We start from the raw sequence: 20327 nt of genomic DNA, 5'->3' as shown, positions 1-20327 counted from the left end.
GGAAAGAATAGGGAAAATCAAGAAATTTATTTTGGAAGTGCTAAGTCCAAAATGCTTCTTGAACATCTATATGTAGCTACATGTAGAGAGTCAAGCAGGCTTGAGATAGGAGGAGGACCAGAGATATGTGGGAGGCATAGAGGGTGGATGGGAATTAAAGCCATGAACAGAGGAGCTCATATAGGGCACAAGTGTAAGTAGATGCAAAAAGAGAACTAAGTTATGGGGCACTCTGAAAGTTAGCAGTCCAGACAAGGAAAAGTTTTCAACAAAGGGCAAACAATGGAGCATATAGTGAGGTGGAAAGTAATCTAGAAATTGTGACTTCCTGAAAGCAAATTGAGACAGTGGTTGTGACTGAGGGCATGATTAAAAGTCCGGTGTTCCTCTCTGAGCTGCTGTAAGGAACTTTAAATAGAGATATTCAAAGTATTGCTTTCTGTGTAAGCAAAATAATACATGCTATATGTAACTCATTTTCACTTAAATTTGCTAATAGGAACAATAAATTAATTCATATGAGTTTTATATGGATAAATAAGTTTGATTAGTTGAATTAAGAAATGATGGTTAAAAATAAGAAAAAGTTATAAAGTCAGATCCCCTTGAATCTTCTCTGTATCAGCCTTCCCATGTCACTTAAAGTCTATCTATAGTTTGCCAAGTTATTTTATATTTTCAATTTAAATAATAGAAAATAAAGTATACTTACAATTAATAAGTTTTAAATTATTTGTTATTTTGTGAAAGTCTTTATTTAAAAGAATCTGTGTCAGGTGTGGTAGCATATGCCTGTAATTCCAGCTGCTTAGGATGCTAAGGCAGGAGGATAGCAAGTCTCAAAATAAAAATATAAAAAAGAGATGGGGATGTAGCTCAGTGGTTAAGTGATGCTGGACTCAATTCCTGGTATAAAAAAAAAAAAGAAAAAGGAAAAAGAAAAAAAATCTGATATAGGTTAATTCTGAGCTTTATAATTTACCTGTTAGTACTAAGATTTCCTCCCTGAAGTAAGAAAGTATAGGGTAAATTCTTGGTCATCATGACAATGCTTTGATAACTATCTTCACGTTTTCTTCTCTAAACAATGTGTGATACAATTTTAAGTATTATAGGAAATAAATGACTTGTTCATAATAGAATTTGTAATATTTCCCTTTTAAATGGGTCTACCCAAATGGACAATGGTTATATGATTTAGCAGGGAAGAACCCTGTCTGCCAGTTTCTGATTTGATGTATCCCTCACTTACAACTCAAATATACAACCTAAGTTTTCAAGTCTAAGGAATTTCTGTGGCAAGGAGTTTGTCACTGTTAAATGTAGGCTTATTTCCACCATTCATATTTTTATTTTGTGTCTATATTATAAATAAGCTGAAAGATGCTTTTTCTAACAAAAATGCTTCATGTCAAATTCTCCCAGAACCATTTGGGAATGTCATTGAATAAACTAATAGTAGGCTTCCAAGCCAAGAGTAATTATGTTACATTGCTCTTTTTTGGCAGGGAGCTATTTTTTCCTGTAAATGAGGCACTTTAACATAAGCACACTTTTACACTGTAAAGTGGAGGAGGATTTGATGCAGATGTCTTTTAGGTGAGACACAAGATCATATTTTCCCACTTCTAGATTAATGTAACAAAGTGATCAATCAATCAATTAATCTATCAACTTGCTTTTCTGATAATCACTGTAGCAGATAGCAATTAAAAATGGAAACACATACCCTTGAAAGCTGGGCTGCTCTTGATGCCTGAGCATTTTGTGACATTTTATATTCAGAAATCACTTTAAAAATCATTCATACTAGTGTTTGTTTTTAGCCAAATTTTGAGGAAATTTATTTCTTTTGATTGCCATTTTTAGAGGAGCAAACTGGTTCAGGAAGGTTAAACTTGCCCAAATATGGTTAGCAACTTGGTGGTAAAAGTGGAGCTAACAGTCTACTCTGGAGCCCATCTATTTTACCATAGGTCACTATAATAGATGTGCTTCTTTAATTTCTCATTTCCCCAGAAGAGAAATTTGAAGACATCATTCAAGTTTATGTAGTTGAATTTATATACTGTGATAGTCAAGAAAAATCCATTTTGTAAACTGATATGATTTTAATGCTTATGTATCTATCTAGGAACATCTACCATCTATAGGGGAAAAAAACTAAGTGTTTTAAATACATATTTCATATACATAAATTTTTTAACATAGAGTTTGATTTGAAGTCCATAAGTTGTCCTCAGGAAACAGACTAATTATGGTTAATGTGCATTGATAGTTTATAACAAAGCATGCAGAATACCAAGCACATAAGGGACCTCATTTGAATCTCATTAAGCACTATGAAGCAAGTACTATTGTTCTTATTTAAAAATGAAGAAACTTAGAAAATATACAATTTCCTAAAGGTCACAGAAGACAGGAGTTAGAAACAGGACATCACAAAAGATGTGTTTATTGCTCTGAAGTCCATGTTCCTAAGCCTTACACGATATTGCTTCACTCCATAATCTACTCCTTTAGGTAAATAGCAGGCTCTACTTACCCTAACTCCATTTTCTTTCTTTGTACAGTTGTGAGCAAGTTGATTGCGTTTTTCTTAATTAATTAATACATATTATCAAAGAAAAGAATAAAAATATTGGAAGAATCCCTCAGAGTTCATTATTGTTAATGTTGTTATCTGTCCCAGTAAGTCTTCTATTACCTGACATCAAATAAAAATGACCATGGGATGAAAATATTCATAAAAAGAGTATAATCGAGTGACTTTAGGCCAAGCCTTGGCTACTAACTATATTAGAATAATCTTTCTCACCCTCATTTCCCAGGGCGGGTGTTCATGCTCATGTGTAAGATTGACTGAATGCTAGTTAACCCTACAGAGGCCATTGGTTTTAAATTGTAATATAGAATTATAAAAACTAGACTGTGGACATGAAAAGTTCAAATAAGATATTAGTGTGAGGTGCAATTAAGATTTGGTGATAAATAAAACTCTGGGTTAAATTGTCCTGTGTTTAATCTTAAATGGACAATTTTTCAAACATTGCCAGTATTGGTGTAGTCTGCCACTGTCCCCATTTGGGTTATTATTTTACTTTTGTTTGCCTACATAGATTAAATTAGATTTATCTCTTAATTATAAACAAAGGGCTTCAATAGTTTTGGATGTCAGCAGAAGAAAGTCATATCTTTATTGATTAGAGTGGACTTGGCCTGAAGTCACACATTGGGTTCCAGGAGAGGGAGTACTGGGTTGGAAGAAAGCAATAATTTTAGAAGTCAAAGGGACAGATGTTCTAAATTTGACTTGACCCCTTTGTGACCTTAGCTGCGCTGCTTCTCTGAAATTTGGTTTCAGGTAATGTGTTACTGCCCCTGGCACAGTGCTTAGCAATTAGTAGGCTTCTTAAAGATGTGACTACATGTACCATTATGTCAACATTAGAGTATACAGTTGAACTAGCATGCCTGGACACACTTCCTTAAGCTTGTATATGTTACAAATAGTGGTAAGATATTTTATGTGCTCTTTTTTATGAAGATACATGCATAGTGTAATCAGTAAATTTCCAGCTCATAGAAGAAGGTCTACCACCGTTCTTCTCATGATACATTAAAAGGAATTATAATCACTCTCCAGTTTGTAGAAGAAGTGTATTCAAATGAGTAAGAAAATAATTTTTATGCTTTTATAAAGCCTTTTGAGATACATTAAATGATGCCCATTGAGATAGCTAACAAAATATTGGCTATGGTGGTACTGATGACCTTCATCTTTTGCTTAATCAAAATTAATTGTTTCAAAACACTATATTGAAGAAAATATGCTATATGCTGGTTATAAACTTGTTTTTACACAAAAAGGGTACTTATGTATATATACAATAGTATGATAGATATAGCATAAGCCATATCAGAAATAGAGTCCAATTCAAGACACATCTTTGGAAGATTAAAAATTTTCCATACCTTCAAAAATAATAGTAATATATTTATTCAATTTGTAATCTGTATTGAAACTGAGTGCAACACAGAGTCAACTTGGAAAATACTGCTTGTGAAAGGATTTGTTCTCTGTATTGTAGTGAACAATTTTGTTCTGACCTCAAATTTGCATTTCCCAACAAAGCAGAAAGAATTTTAATTAATCATACTAACCATTCTTATAGTATACTTTTAGAAACTTTTACTAATTATGTTTCCCTCTGCCACTCTTACAAAGCTTCCAAAAATTTTTATTTTCTGCTCACACATACTACTCTTCCTGAAAGGAAATTTTCTTCTAGTTGATAAAGTTATCAGTAATGCACAATATATTAGATATTAGTGTGAGGTGCAATTAAGATTTGGTGAAAAATAAATTGTTAATAAATTGTTAAGGGACCGCATTTGAATGCACAATGTCCTTGTAGATTATCACTCTGGTCAGTGAACTACTTATTTCAGGTAGTTAATTCTTCTTTGATAGATGGGTCTAAGATGTCCCTAAGCTGGTGTGTGTATCAATTAAGGTAACACTAATTGCTATAACAACAACAACAAAATATTTATTGACTTCTCATAATAAATATTTATTTCATAATTGGTGGGTAGATCACATCCAAATGAAATCTAGCCTCCTTTCTTCTTAGGATTCAACAACTTTCTAAGAGCTCAGATCCTCTGAATCCAGCCTACAGATGTAGAAGAATAGGAAGACACCCACTTTAAATCATTTTGTTAGAAAGTAACATATTATTCTGTTCCTATTCCTTTGTTATAGGCAAACAACAGTGCCTCACATGGATGTAATTGGGAGCAGGGATGGCAGAAGCTAGGTCTATGGTTCTTCCAATTGGCAGGTCTACACTATGAAAAAGGAGACTATTGTTGCATTAAAAGATTGTCTTTGCCAAAGGGTGCAATGTTGAGGTGGAAGTGGCATGAACCAATTAGGAACATAGTGGTGGGCTCTCCAGATTGTGAAAGGATGATCATGTATATTGTTATAAAAGTAAGAGCTCAGAAGAGGCAGTCACTAATGTCAAATGTGATTCAGTCAGAAAATATTGAGGACCAAATGCTCAGCATTTTATCATTTAAGTGGAGAGAATTCAGTTTAGCAAAAAGCATGTAGCCTCTGCTATAAAGAAACTTCCAATTCTGTGGGAGGCAGACACATAATCAATCAAGTTATTACAGTGAATAATTAATTTTTACATTTTGAATTCTAGGATGATTCTGAACTAGATTGGGAAAATTCTGAGCAAATTGATCTTTTATCCTATCAGACACTGTTTGAACAATACTGAATACTGTTATTAGAGCAAGAGATGAGGTGGTAAAAAGCTAGAAGTAGCCCAAATCTCAAAGAGCTTGTATACCTGTAACTTTATGAGTTGAGAATAATTTCTTTTTTTTTTGTTATTGTGGTGTTGGGGATTGAACCCAGGGCCTTATGCATGCGAGACAAGCACTCTACCAACTGAGCTATATCCCCATCCTGGAAATAATATCTAAATTGATGGACAGCTGGTTTAAGTTTGAGGTAACCCATAATGATAGTACAGACAGAAGTGATACCATATTGTATGAGACTCTTCACATAAGATTATTATTTTACAGGTTTTTAGAAGGTATTTTAATAATCAGTTTTATGAAAAATAATACAAGATTAATAAACAGTTATTTTGGAAAACAATATTTTTTTCATATCCTTCAGTAAAACACAAATATATAAAATGAAATTAAAATGAATATTTTAAACTACTTTACTTCAGGGGACCTAAGACTAAATTAAAGATGTACTAAGAATTTCACTGAGGGAATTTATCCAGATTAATTTGATTAAATCTAAATCTTCAGGTATGTGTGGTTTAATATAACTTTAAAGACAAATTTGTAGTCAACACCTGATTTCTTTTTTGTTGATTCCAATAGCTGAAATCTGAATTAGGTTTCATCTTTCTATTTAAATGCAGATGCAGGCTCTCCACCTGAGGTGGAAACATCATTTCTTTTGACTGAAATACTAATATATAGGGAAGTTTCATTTACATGAATATTCTTTCCCAGGACAGGAGGCCTTTTTTTGTGATATCTAGAATATTCATTCCAATAATTTTATAGCCATCTCTACTTACTTCATCTTTGGGTGCTATAATTTTATGTGCTGAGTAATGGAGATAAATACAAATTAAGCTTTCAGTGGGCAATGGAAAAGTGTGAGGGAATTTTAAAATAGAAGTGGTGAATTAAATAGCACCGAGTGACCAAATCAAAATTGAAATGGAGGATGCTTAAAAGCTAGGTACATTAATATACTGACAGAGATATAATATGTAGAACCATTTTATGCCTTTTTCTTTCATCTCTATTTTTTTTATGCTTTAAAAATTGAATCCTGCAAAGAGTGTTTTAAAATATAGAGCCTTGGGTGATGTATGCCAACTCATCTAATATATACCTGAAAAGCTGCTATACTTATCCCCAATGTGGAGATTTATAACACAAAGGAAATCAAAAAGTGAAGATAAATCATTGTATAAGAGTAGTATTAGCATCTTATTAAATGATTTCTTATTGTATTGAATAATAGCAAAAAAAAAAAAATAGTCCCATTTTAGTGAGATGATTTTGGCCAACTCCAAAGCTATGAGAATCGAAGTCCAATTATATATGTATAAAATAACCATCTTTGCTTGGCTAATACATGTGAGCAAAATGTAAAGTAAGACAACAGCTTTCACCTCAGTTATTTAATAGAAAATTTTATGAAGTTATTCTTTAAATGTATTTTTCTCTCTCAGAAGAATTTCATCTGGAAGAATATTATTTAGAAAAAGTTGCACAGTTTATTATTACTAAGATTTAAACATTTGCATTCATTCATTAATAAAAAACTTGAGAGTAGGTTGTCTTCTATGTTTAGTTACTGGAAATCTAGAGGCTAAACTACAAGTCTCTGAATCATGTAGCCTACAAACTATGTAAAGGAGCAAATATTCACTATAGGGTATTTTATAATCTTTAATTTGAAACATGTAAATCTGAAGCATTCTAACCTATGTTTCCCCGATACCACCCTCATCTGTTTGTTGTTATTTCTCTGATATCTCCTTCCAGGTTTCCCTAGGGACTTTGTTTCTTTTGGTTGTATTACATGTCATGTAAACTATGTATGCTTGTCATACTGAACTGTCCCTGACTGATGCTATCCAGGTACACCCTTCATTCATCATTTCTCTCAGGGATTGTGTTGGTAAGCTTCTTGTCACTGTGACCAAACTACCTGAAAAGAAAAATTGGAGGAGGAAAATTTTATTGTGGGTTTATGGCTTCAGAGAATCAGTCCATGGATGGCCAATTCCATTGCTCTGGACCCAATATAAGACAGAACATCATGGTGGAAGAGCATGGAATAGAAAGCTGCTTACTCATGATAGCCAGGAAGCACAGAGAGCTAGAAGATCCAGGGACAAACATGTAATTCCCAGGGCACTCACTTCCTCCAGCCTTGCTCCACCTCCCTACAATTACCACATAGTAATGGATTTAAATTATTAATCCATTCAATAGATTAATCCACTGATTAGGACATAGCTCTCGTAACCTAATCATCTCACCCCCTGTATTAATACAGGAGTTATTGGTGAACACCTCAGACCCAAACTATAAGAAGAATTATCAAACTTTAATGTGCATAATAATCAGCTAGGCACTTGTGATAAAGGTAGATTTAGTAGATGTGGTTAGCGTCCAGAAATTTTAACAGGAACTTCTGGTGATTTGATGTGGGTCACCTGGAATCATACTTTGAAGAACATTTGTCTATGAACTGTCAATATCCCCTATCTATTGCTGAAGCCCAGATCTTTTTTTCTGGGCTTCCCTGACATACAGCTACTACCTGTTAGACATTTCCTCTTGGTTGTCGCAATTGAAAACCACCCCCTATCATAATGCAGTGGTCCCAGTTATTATTCATATATGCTCTGGTTTTGAGAATGTTACCTTACCTCCCTAATATAATAGATGAGAAATCTGGGTGTTATCCTTGACTCTTCCTTTTATTTTATCTTTTTAGCTGATTAGTTAGAAAATACTATTGATATCAGCCCTTAAAAAGATCCTAAAATTGCTCTCGATTCTCTTTAGACTCTAATATCATTACCAATTCCTAATCATACAGTAATTTTCTATATTGATTCTAAAACTTTTTCTGATTCCCTCAAATTAAATCTATACTTCACACTGTAAACTAAGTGACATTACTAGAAAACCAATCACAGAAAAATAGGTGGATACATTAAAAAATCCTTTCTGTAGTCATAAATCCATGCATGACTGAGCTCCCCACTATCACTCTTCAATCTCTGTCTTGCTCCTCTCCCTGTACTCCAGTGAAACAAAACGCAGTCAATCAAATTTACACTTTTATTTTTATTTATTTATTTATTTTTATTTTATTTTTTTATCTTTCATACATTTGATTCAAGTGAGTTATGCACTTCCATTTTTACCCCAAATACAAATTGTAGAATCACATCAGTTACACATTCACAATGTTTACATAATGCCATATAGTGACTGTTGTATTCTGCAGCCTTTCCTATCCCCTACTATCCCCCCTCCCCTCCCCTCCCCTCCCATCTTCCCTCTCTACCTCCTCTGTTGTTGTTCAGTTCTTTCCCTTCCCCCCCTTTCCCCTCACAACCTCATATATGTGATTTCATATAACGATGAGGGTTTCCTTCCATTTCCATGCAATTTCCCTTCTCTCTCCCTTTCCCTCCCATCACTCATCTCAGTTTACTGTTAATCTTTTCCTCATGCTCTTTCCCCCTGCTCAGTTCTTAGTTGCTCTCCTTAAATCAAAGAAGACATTTGGCATTTGTTTTTTAAGGATTGGCTAGCTTCACTTAGCATAATCTGCTCTAATGCCATCCATTTCCCTGCAAATTCCATGATTTTGTCATTTTTTATTGCTGCAGAATACTCCATTGTGTATAGATGCCACATTTTTTTTATCCATTCATCTATTGAAGGGCATCTAGGTTGGTTCCACAGTCTAGCTATTGTGAATTGTGCTGCTATGATCATTGATGTGGCAGTATCCCTATAGTATGCTCTTTTAAGGTCTTCAGGGAATAGTCCGAGGAGGGCAATAGCTGGGTCAAATGGTGGTTCCATTCCCAGATTTCCCAGGAATCTCCATACTGCTTTCCATATTGGCCGCACCAATTTGCAGTCCCACCAGCAATGTATAAGTGTACCCTTTTCCCCACATCCTCGCCAGTACTTGTTGTTGTTTGACTTCCTAATGGCTGCCAATCTTACTGGAGTGAGATGGTATCTTAGGGTGGTTTTGATTTGCATTTCTCTGACTGCTTTTGATTACCCTTTTGATTACCCTTTTGATTACCTTAGGTTTGAAGTTGACTTTATTCGATATGAGTATGGCCACACCTGCTTCCTTCCGAGGGCCATGTGAGTGGTATGATTTTTCCCAACCTTTCACCTTCAGTCTGTGTATGTCTTTTCCTATCATATGAGTCTCCTGAAGGCAGCATATTGTTGGATTTGTTTTTTTAATCCAGGTTACTAGCCTATGTCTCTTGATTGGTGAATTTAAGCCATTAACATTTAAGGTTACAATTGAAATATGGTTTGTACTTCCAGTCATGTTTATTTATTTATTTATTTTAGATTGGCTAGTTTTCCCTCTTTGGTTATTTTTCTCCCCCTTTACTGAGATACCTCCCACTGTTAGTTTTGGGTGCTATTTTTCAATTCCTCTTCTTGTAGTATTTTGCTCAAAATGTTTTGCAGTGCTGGTTTTCTGGCTGCGAATTCTTTTAGCTTTTGTTTATCGTGAAATATTTTAATTTCATTGTCAAATCTGAAGCTTAATTTTGCTGGATACAGTATTCTTGGTTGGAATCCATTATTTTTCAGAGTTTGAAATACGTTGTTCCAGGATCTTCTCACTTTCAAAATCTGTGATGAAAAAATCAGTTGTTAACCTAATTGGTTTACCGCTGAATGTAATCTGCCTCCTTTCTCTCATAGCTTTTAGTATTCTCTCCTTGTCCTGTATGTTAGCTATCTTCATAATTATGTGTCTTGGAGTTGGTCTATTATGGTTTTGGATGTTTGGGATCCTGTAGGCTTCCAGGATTTGGCAATCCATTCCATCTTTCATCTCTGGGAAGTTTTCTAGTATTATTTCATTTAATAAGTTATCCATTCCTTTGGACTGAACCTCTGTGCCTTCTTCTATCCCAATGACTCTCAAATTTGGTTTTTTGATGAGATCCCATATCTCTTGGATAGATTGCTTGTGAGATTTAAGCATCTTTTCTGTGTTGACTATATTCTTTTCAAGTTGATAAACTTTGTCTTCATTATCTGATGTTCTGACTTCTACATGATCTAGTCTGTTTGTAATATACTCATTAGCGCTTTTAATCTGATTTATGGTTTCTTGCATTTCTAGGATTACAGTTTGATTTTTTTTTAAAACCTCTAATTCCTGGTAAAGCTCGTTCTTTGCGGATTGAATTTGTGTGATTAGTTCCTTTTCAAAATATACTTTCAATGCTTGGACTTGCTGTCTAATGTCTTCTCTAATATTCCGTTCCATCTGAGTTAGGTATGCCTTGATTTCTTTCCCTGTCCATGTTTCTGATTCTTCTAGGTCCTCCTGTATATTTAGGTTGTCCTGCATTGTTTGTAATCCTTTTTTCCCTTGTTTTTTCATGTTGTTCACTTTGCTTTCCAGCTCTGTTTGACTTCTTTGTAACTGCTTTCTCCTATACATTTGTTTTGGCTTTATATATCTCTGTTGTCTCTCTTTTGTGGTGGGAGATTATGCCTAGAAATGTTGGTCTTTGTTGTACTTTAAAGCTGATTCATTCAATTCATATAAGGCTTCCAGGTTCTGTATGCATATAGTGATTTGTTGTTTGTTCTTAGGACTATATGTTTAGGTTAGGTGCTATGGTGGTATGATGGTTAGTATGTCTTGGCTACTTTAGAAGATTGCTTCACTGAAGTTAGATACTACCCGGCAATTGGATCAGGGTGTTGGTAGTAGCTAGGTATTTAGGAGTCATATAGACAGCCTCGAGACATTCACCTATTTGCATTTAGACAATTACACGAAATGGAAGATGTAATGCTTGGGATGAAAGTTGGGGGGTAGGGGAATGAAGGTGCTCTTAAAAAGAAAAAAGGATAGAGAGAGAGATAGATTAGAGAAGAATGAAAAGAACAATAAAACTTGAAATGGGATAGAAAGAGAGAAGGAAAAGGGGAGAAAGGAACAGAGAGAGAAGAATGAGAGAGAAAAAACAACAACAGCAGCAACAACAACAACAAAAATGAAAGTCTTAGAGATCCACCTTCTGCTCTTCCAGTAGGCGGAGCTGTGCCATCCAAGCGAAGCTTCTGCTCTCTACCTGCCGATAGCTATCTCTGTAAGGTGTCTCCTGGGGGTCTCTCAGACTTGTCAGTCCAGAGCCATTTCACTTCTTCAGCCCTTACCCCCCTTCCTCTTGTCAGCCAGCCAGCCAGGTCCTGTTCCCCAGAAGCGGTTCCCCAGAGATCTAGTTACACTTGCAGCCCCACCGTGTGTCCCTTTTACGCCCCAGTGCTGTGGTAAACTGGCAGCTAAGACCTTGGGAGTCACCGCTGGTGATTTGGGGGCCTGGGGGTCGGGGATCCCCTGTGCTTCCCTACGGACACGACCCCTGAGAGGTCAATGAAGTTTCCTGGCTGCTTATATCAGAATGGGGAGTCACACACCTGCTAAAGTGGATTCTGCTGGGAAGGAATTCCGCCGGCCGAACTCTGATGACGTCACCTCTCTGCTATGGCGGGCCCCAGGCTCCTTGCTGGAGTTTTCCGGAGTGTCCGAAGGGAGGGGTGGGACTGGTCCGTCCCGGTTGGCCTTAGCTCCTGGCTCGTGAAGGCTTGGCTAAAGACTTCTTCCTGCCAAGCTGCGTCTCGGAGGTTAGCAGGACCCAGTCACTTTGGCTGCGGGCGGGCGGACAGATCCGAAGCTGCGCCCGCGGCGAGCAGACTGTGGCTGGTGGATCTGGGTCTCCGCGTCTCGTAGCAGGGTTTTGCTCGTCCGGGTCACACAGATGCTTCAAAAAATTCTAATAGCTCCCGGCCGGTCTCTCTTCAGTGGAATTTTGCTAGGAGATTCTCCGTTGGTAGAATCCAGGCATTATCCTGCGACTTTATGACCCCATCACTGGGGGTGTATTGAAAGCGCTGCCTCTCTGCCCGCCGCCATGTTGGATCTCTACACTTTTATTTTTTAACCTTCGTGTCTATCCAAGTTTATAAGGCTGCTGTAACAAAATAGTATCAACTGAGTGGTCATAATCCATAGAAGTTTCTTATAATTCTGAAGATTGTGAAGTTCAAGATGATGACAGGGTATCTAGTGAAGGCCTGGCTTTCTGTTCATAGATGTCATCTTTTCACCATGTCTTTACATGATAGAAGGTGTGAGAGGTTTTCCTCTCACCTCTAACAGCACTAATCTTATTTATGAGGACTGTACCTCAAGACTTTCACCTCCCAAATACCTCACCTCCAGTTATGATAATTTTCAAGATTAGAATATTGAGTTGGAATGTTTTTTGGGGGGGTAGGTACCAGGGATTGAACACAGGGGAGTTTAACCACTGAGCCACATCCTCAGACCATTTTAATTTTTTATTTTGAGACCGGGACCTGCTAAATTGCTTAAAGCCTAGCTAAGTTGCTGACACTGGCTTTGAACCTGCAATACTCCTGCCTCAGATTCCCAAGTCGTTATGATTCTGTAATGTGCCACTGCTTCCAGCCTCAATATATGAACTTTTACACAAACATTCAGATGTTAGCATGGTTTTGCATGTGCTATATACCCTTTACCTAAACTTGCCATTTATCACTTGAGAAGCTTATTCAACTACATGTCATGCCCTTAGATAGGAAGTTCAGCTTGAATCCATTTCTGCACATAGTAGGATTGCCTGATTTAGCTCATTTATTATATTTCCCATAAAATATTTGGTATGAGCTTATACTAAAACTAATTTTTGTTTATTTTAAATTGGAATTTACCTGTGAATCCAGGGTCATGTCAGGAAACCCTTACACTTACCCACTTATCAGAACAGTTAAATTTTTAATTTTTGTTTATTTATTTATTTATTTGTTTGTTTTGCTATTTGTTTCTATAGCTTCATAAGCTGTGAATTCCTATATTCCTCAAACTCAGGGAACCCATCTTCATTTTTCTACATTGTGTCACTAACACTTAGTTAGTGACACAAATAGTGTTATTTTTTGGAAGCCAAAAATTTTATGATAAAAGAATGAAATAATGTACTCAATATTCAAACCTCACTATTTCCATTTTTCCACCACTCTTATTACTTGTAAATCATAGCAATAGAAAATTGCATCTAGTAAATGTGAATACTCATTAAATATAAAAAAGACCATTTAATCCTTAACAGAAACAAAGATTTCATACTATAACAAGACCTATGAATAATTTTACTTTGAATATAATTTACTAGTCTACAATAAACATAATTAAGAGAATGATTCTGTGAACCCAAAGTTCTACTAGACCAGTTTTCTCAGAAATACAAAAAAAAAGTGCTGAACAATAGAATAGACTGTCATTTTTAGAGCTTATTTGAATTGAGAAAGAAGACATTTTTTATAAGAGAGAGAACATTTTAAAAAGAAACTTAGTAGAATATTTCCTGTTTGTACCCAGAAAAATAAATAGTTCTCCATTTTCAAATTTTCAAATCCTTAACCAAATATGTTCTTTGAAAAAAGAGATATTGCAACAGTGTTTTGGATCTAGACTTTTCTATATATTGTGATTTTAAACAATGATCTGGATATTCTGAGTAAATCATAAAAAATATAAAATACCAGTATCAATTATAGGTCCATTAAAACAAAGCTTTACATAATTGATTCTAGTAGCAATTGATCTCCAAATGTCACAAGATGCCATGGGGCTCTTAGAATTGATGATGGATAGCAACTTTAGTAACATTAGGCACAGATAATGTAAGCAAAAACAGCATCTGTTACATGATAAGGAGTTATTGGCATATGAAAGTAGCTGTAAAATGATATTTTGAGATTAGTTGGGAAATGTATATTCCCCCACCCCTAGTTGCATTAACAAGCAATGGAATAAGTAATCAAGAACGAAGATAATAATCAGTCACATTTATTCACTGAACATAGGTTTACTTAGGCCTGACTCTGCACCTGACATTAATATTCTCTACATTGAATATGAAATAGGTTAAAAAAGGGGGGGGCGGGAGGCAAGTAGCTTTTGACTCAACAATGGCAATTATTCCCTCATTGGCGATTGATAATTCCAATATTTGCATTATGAACACTGAAGGCCACTGAGCCTCTGTTTTGAGTTCAGTGCTTTCATCAGTAAAACAAATTAGTTTACCTCTGCTTAGGTGACAGTCCACATTCAAGCCATAGGCTAGTGCTATAATGTTCCCTGGCAACCTTCCTTCCACCATCTCTTTTTAGGCTTCCCTTCCCTGGCTCCTCCTTGCCTTTGTGTTACTACTATCCTTTCATGGAGGCTTCTTTGTGTGTGTGTGTATGTGTGTGTGTGTGTGTGTGTGTGTGTGTGTGTTGTTGTTGTTGTTGTTCTCATTTCCCATGTTTTGGTACTGAAAGTCAAAGAGACAAGCATGTTTTCCTCCTTGCTCATAGTTGGAATGTAGAAATTATTTCAACTGCTCCTTCAAAAGTATACAGACGTAAAAGTCAAAATAATAATGGCAGATTCTATCAAAGCCAAAGCCACTCAAATCACTCACTCACCACGATTCCTCTTTGTACACATATTTGGGTCTCTTACACATTTTTGTCATTAAATAATTTGTCTTATTAAATATAGCCTCTCTGCCTCCTGACTCCTAGTCCCATCATCATGATTTTAATATTTGTGCAAGTGAAACAAAAGTTCCTGTCCTCTTGGTTCCTTTGTTTCTTTATCTCTTGTGAACATTTCTTTTACTTTTTCTCAGCTTTTCACTTTCCACAGAGACAAGCTATCTTCAGATGTAGTCTTCACTAGAAACTGCTCTACTTTTTAATTCTTTATTCCCCAAATTGCCTTCTCCAGACATATTTCTCTGCTCTTTTAGATATCATTTGTTTCATGACTTTGAACAAAAATATTCTAGCCAGGTGTGATAGTATGTGCCTGTAATTCTAACTACTCAGGAGGCTGAGGTAGGAGGATTGCAAGTTCAAAGCCAGCTCCAAAATTTAATGAGTCCCTGATTTGAAATAAAAAATAAATAAATAAAAAGGGCTGGCAATGTAGTTCAGTGGTAGAGCCCTCTTGGGTACAATCCTCAATAACAGAAACAAAACTCTTCCACTATCTACATGCCCCCCCTCAATCTTCTGTTTTCCAGTTTGTTTTAATCACTCTATTGTAAACACCATGAGCTTGCCACTTTCCTTTTGTCTCACTAATTCATCAATTTCCCCACCCTGTATAATTCATGCTCTTGGAGAAAACCGCATAATCATTTTGAGATGACTGGTATCACTTTGAACAGAACCATTGTGAAATGTGCTGGTATTCTTTCACAACTCAATCATTTACCCAACAACTATATATTGGTAAACCTGTTTGCACTAGACACTCTTTTAAGTGACAGTTATGAGTGAAAAATTCAAAATAGATCTTGCTTTTATATGGCTTATATTTTATTGAGGTCTAATGAGAATTGTAGATAAAAGCCAGGTAAAGAAATAAGCATTTGGGGAATACCCAATAGTACAAGTGTTGTTTATTCACTGGGAGCTCTTACTATCTGTCTGGAAAAATATTAAAAATTAATAGAATAGAATAATGGTGTAGAACGTCCTAGGGGGGAACTTATAGAAGCCCTATAAGGCCTCCTTGACAGGGAAACATAGTTTGTGAGACTTGAATGTTGGAGTACAGATAGAAGAAACCTGTAACCTTCTTCTTTGATAGTAAACTAATGTCATTACTTCATATACTTCATGCAACATTTAAAAAATAAAAACCATCAAGTGTAAAGTATCTGCCTCAACTTTGTACGTAGAGCCTATCATATTTTTCTTTTTCTTTTTCTTTTTGAGAGAGAGAGAGATAGAGAGAGAGAGAATTTTTAAATATTTGTATTTCAGTTTTCGGTGGACACAATATCTTTATTTTATTTTTATGTGGTGCTGAGGATCAAACCCAGCGCCCCATGCATGCCAGGCAAGCACATTATCGCTTGAGCCACATCCCCAGCCCCAAGCCTATCATATGTTTCATATAATCTACTATTCTGATACTTTTCTTCAGTTTTTCCTTCTTTAGTTATAACCTGCATGTCTAATGTCCTCAATAGCTTCATCTCCATTAGATCATTCAAAATTTAACATCAAAGCATATGCAAATGTTTCCTAATTCAAAATAAAAATTCTTCCTTAGCCCCTTCTGTTTCTCCACTTGCATTCCCATGCCATCCCACCACCCAGTATATTTGCTTCATAATCATTAATAGTCTCCATATTTCAATTTTCAAGGATTTTAGTCATCTCCATTTTAACATCTCAGCAGCATTCTAAGAAGATTAACACTACATACTAAAATAAACAGTGCACTTATTCTCTCCTCTAATCCTCACAAATACATGTTTTTTTCCATACAGTAGTCTGTCAGTATCTGTGGGGCATTGGTATCAGGACCCTCTCAGGTATCAAATTAGGTAGATGTTCACTTCTGTTATATAAAATAACAGTGTTTTCATACCACCAATGCACATCTTGCTGTATATTTTAAGTCATAGCTAGTTTACTTATGTTACCTGATACAGTGTAAGTGCTATGTAAATAGTTATTATAGTGTGTTGTTTAGGGAACAATAACAAGAAAAACTATGTGTGTGTTAAGTATAGAGGCAGTTTTTAAAATATTGATTTATGGTTAGTTGGATCCACAGATGTAGAACCTATGGAGACAGGGGTTGAGTAGCTCTCTAATATCATAACTCACTCTACATCAGACATTATCTCTAGCATTAGTTCTCTGAATAATTAAGACAAACTCTATGTTGAAAATAAAACATCCTAATCACAGTGAAGGTGCATATTCATCAAAAATATTACTCACATCCCACATTGCACAATAAATCTCTGTGTAAGCCTATCCATATACACCTTTCTTCTAAGATGTTTCAATAATATACATGCAATGTATACTTTACATATACATATTTAAAGCCAATGATGTGCACAATGGCTGATATAATTTGTGTCTGTATTCTTATGACCTTTTAGCTTTTCAGTATTATTTATGGAAATGTTTCTTCCAGAGTTTTCTGAATTAAGCTTTTCCCTACTTCAGCTCTCTCTTGCTGATCAGAAAAAAAAAGGCTTCTGCAGCATTCAAATTAGTACAGGATTTTCTAAGCAATTCAAATCCAGAAGCCAAGAAAGGAATAAAAAGTTGAAAATAATTGACAAATATTTTAAAGTGAGAAACTTCTTATGTTCATGACATTTTCAATGACTGATTTTTTTTCAGAATATTGAAAATGCAAAGTAGATAATTTCTTTCAACATTCTGCTTTAAATTAAATAATTTTCAAAGAAATCTCAGTATGTTTGTTTTTTAATGCCTCTTTCTCCATCAACTAATGCTATTTTTGTAGCCCAAAGCAGGCTTTTGAACAGTGCAGTGTAGTAATTGCTTTATTCTGACAGGAACTTCCATAAGTTTAGACTGTGAACATAATTCTTTGATTGGACTACTCAAATGTAAACATTCCCAGTGGGTAGAGAAGTGCATGTTGTTAATCATTTTCTGAATACTTATATATTTGTTGAATTGTTAATGAGATTTTATGGTTTTTCTTCTCATACTGTCAGAGATACCTGTTTAACATGAGGATACATCCAAGAAATCCGGTAGAGCTGTAAGATAAGGCAACTTTCCATTTTTTTCATTTTCTGCTGGTAACTCATGGCAGCAGGGTTCTTTGTCAAGTTTCTATGCCATTTCAGTTACTCCAGGCCACTGTCAGCCGTGTGGTTTCAGAGCTTCCCTGGCTTTGCATGATGAACTGTTCAGATCCGGAGGCATCAGAATCAAGCTAGTGTTTACATCTAAATGACTTCCTTCATTAAACTCCAACTCTGATTTTCAGTATATTAAGTTTTTGTGTTGTTCAAAGCAATAAAATGATTTCAAGCATTTCTTTAATTGACTTTGTTTGTATAATTATTAAATTAAGATTGTCACTGTTACTTCATCTGGAATGATAATTTCAAAACTGTAATTTTACATGCAGTTTCAAAAGAATAGCAGAATTTCAAAATCACTTTTAGTACATAAAAGTTGTCTTCATACGGTAGGATCTAGTGAAACTGAATCGAATAATTTAATTTGAAAGTAAAGCCAAAAGGAAATATGTAAACTCTAGAACATTTTTAAAGAAATTTAAATTAAATTTTAAAAATAGATTTTTCACAGTTCATTTATTCTCAAGTATCTACTTCAACACAAGCCAATCGTTAGTAAAGAATTGCTAATTTAAGGTATTTTGATGCCACCTCTCCATGTAGCATAAGGATCCTTTGAACAGAATTCATTTTCTTGTACATGAGTAAATAATAATTCCAAATGGGGAGCAAGAAACTTCTTAAGTAGATTTGACAGCCTAAATAGTTTCTTATGCATTTTAAATTAGCAGGCAGATATTTTATATAAAAACAATTCAAAGATAAATTTTGTCGTGTTTTAAAAAAATTTATAAAAGTTGAATTTGTATACTTTATATTGGGATATTTTTATAAATAATACATTGATCATGAAAAGGAAATAGATTTCATTGTAAAGATAATACATCATAGTCAAATTTAAATGCCTATTTAAGAGGAAACTACTTCAGATGAAAGAGACTGGAATGTAGATCGATTCATCTTCCATTACCACATAATATGAGCAGAGGAATGACCTTCAATGTCTTCCCAAATCTGCCTTAGATAAAAAGGTATTCTCTGGATATGTAAGGGAGGGGAGGAATGGCTTGCATTTACTCTGCCAATTCATCTTCTGTAACCTGTCAGAAATGGTCAATTCAGGATTACCAAGGACTCATTTTAATCTTGATTTCAATTTCTTTTCCCAGAAGCATTTTGTCAGAGAAAGTAAAAGTAGCAAAGTTTCCTGATCTGACTTGCAATTTGAATCTCTTTCTTTCTCTCTTTACTTCCAGATTAAAGACAAAACTGGGAGACCTTGGAATTACTGTCAACCTGTTCACCATTTCATATGTCCAATGTCTTCCTGATGTGAAAAAGAGAAATGGAATCACTGATCTTGTCAAAGGCTTTGATAATGTCTATAGTAAATTTACTTTGAAAATCTCAGTTTTCTATTTGAAAACCAGCCCCTTATCTAAAGCCTTGTAACAAGATTTATTAAAATTAGTAGAAATCTTTCTATGTCTGATTTTGCATTAAAGAGGAAATTTCTTATTTTTGCTACAGATTTATGCAGCACTCCACTTGAGAGAGGCCAATATTTTGGTTCACTTGTCAATGGTAATCAGTGTTTAATGAAACAAATGTGGCTGTGTTGATATTTTTATTGTGGCACTTTGTCATTCTTTTGTTGGCAGACCCATCGTTGGCCTTTTTGATCCAGAAAATATCTGGCCAAACACATTCTATTTTTTGGTCTACTTGCTGCTCACTTATTCTTTGAAAACCTCTGATGATTTTCCTTTTCACTATGAAAGCTTTTAAAATCCATTATTTTTCTTTACTTTCTAGGTTTCTTGAAGGCGTTACCCAATCTGCTTCTGAAATACCTTACCAAACTTGATTTTACTACTTGCTTCCTGTTGCCATCTGCTCCAGGTAAATGGAACTGCTCATCATTCTGTACATAAATCTGTTGCTGTTTCTTCCTTCCTGGGCTTCCCTTGACTTCATTTCTTCTCACATCCAACAGCTCATTCTCGACCCTACCATAAGCCCTTTGCAACTGATGAAAGTACCTGATGTCCGATCTGTTAACCCCATAAATGCTTCACTGATTTGTTTTGCGGATTTCATTCTTTGAACTTGGGATTTTTTTATTTTTATTTTTTTGGCCTTATCACTTAGGACACAATTTTCCATTGGTTTATACACTGTTGGGTCTATATTTCTTTTTTCCTCTCAGAGTACTTTTTCAAGTACTCCCACTACACCCCCTTGGCAATCCAGTCACTGCCTCCTTTCCTTTTACTGTTC

Source organism: Callospermophilus lateralis, chromosome 8 (genome assembly GCF_048772815.1).
Source record: "Callospermophilus lateralis isolate mCalLat2 chromosome 8, mCalLat2.hap1, whole genome shotgun sequence".
Lineage (NCBI taxonomy): Eukaryota > Metazoa > Chordata > Mammalia > Rodentia > Sciuridae > Callospermophilus > Callospermophilus lateralis.
The sequence above is the reverse complement of the archived record's forward strand: the minus strand, read 5'-3'. Positions refer to the sequence as shown.